Source organism: Thalia democratica, chromosome 2 (assembly GCF_965202585.1).
Source record: "Thalia democratica chromosome 2, ktThaDemo2.hap1.1, whole genome shotgun sequence".
Classification (NCBI taxonomy): domain Eukaryota; kingdom Metazoa; phylum Chordata; class Thaliacea; order Salpida; family Salpidae; genus Thalia; species Thalia democratica.
The window spans coordinates 21,276,351-21,277,201 of record NC_139166.1 but is presented as its reverse complement, the minus strand read 5'-3'; positions in this window follow the sequence as shown (position 1 = coordinate 21,277,201).

Genomic DNA, 851 nt, shown 5'->3' with positions numbered 1-851 from the left:
TTTGTGTAATGTCGTAATCAAATAAATAAAAATTACAAAATTTACAAAATTGTTTTTATTTCAATTACTTAATGAAGCTTTCTATTTTCTAGATTTTAATATTAAATAGTAGTATTACATAATACATTCCAGTAAAAATGCAGTAAAATAGAAGGTATATAGAGTAAGCTTGAATAAGATTGATCAGAAAAATAACAGTTACTTGTCACAAAGAGCATATAATAAGTTACGTTATTTTAATAAAACTCAATTAAAGCATCTGTACAAAGAAAGTAAACTTAACATGAACTTATACTGTTTTCGTTGTTCGATATACAAACAATACTTATCTGTCAAACATTTTTACTTGGAAATTAATGATAAGTGGTTTGACTAAAAACCTATATTAAAGTTTAGTCTGACAGCTGCTGACATATTCGACTTTATCGATTTTTTTTATTTTTTTTTATTAAAATTTTATTAAGGTATAAATAAGAATGACCTTAATAAACTAAGTATGGTTTTTAATGTATCTTTTGATCGTTGTTTTAATTTGTCAAAAATACGAAATAAAAGTAAAATGTAATTTAGTTTCCGAAATGTAAGTATGTACAGTTGTGAAATATTCACGAGTGAAAAACTAAAGTTATAAAGTTTTAAGTATTTAAAAGTTGTGTCTAAGTAAGTTTGATGTTTATTGCCATGCTTGTCCTGGTTATTTAACTAAAACAACTCAACAAGAACGGTATATCTTCATAAAAAGCATGCAAAACGCACAGCAGCAAAACTCACACCAAGTAGCAAAACTGAAGTTAACAGAACACCGATTAGTAATAGTTATTGATAGCACTTGCGCGATATGTTAGTCAATA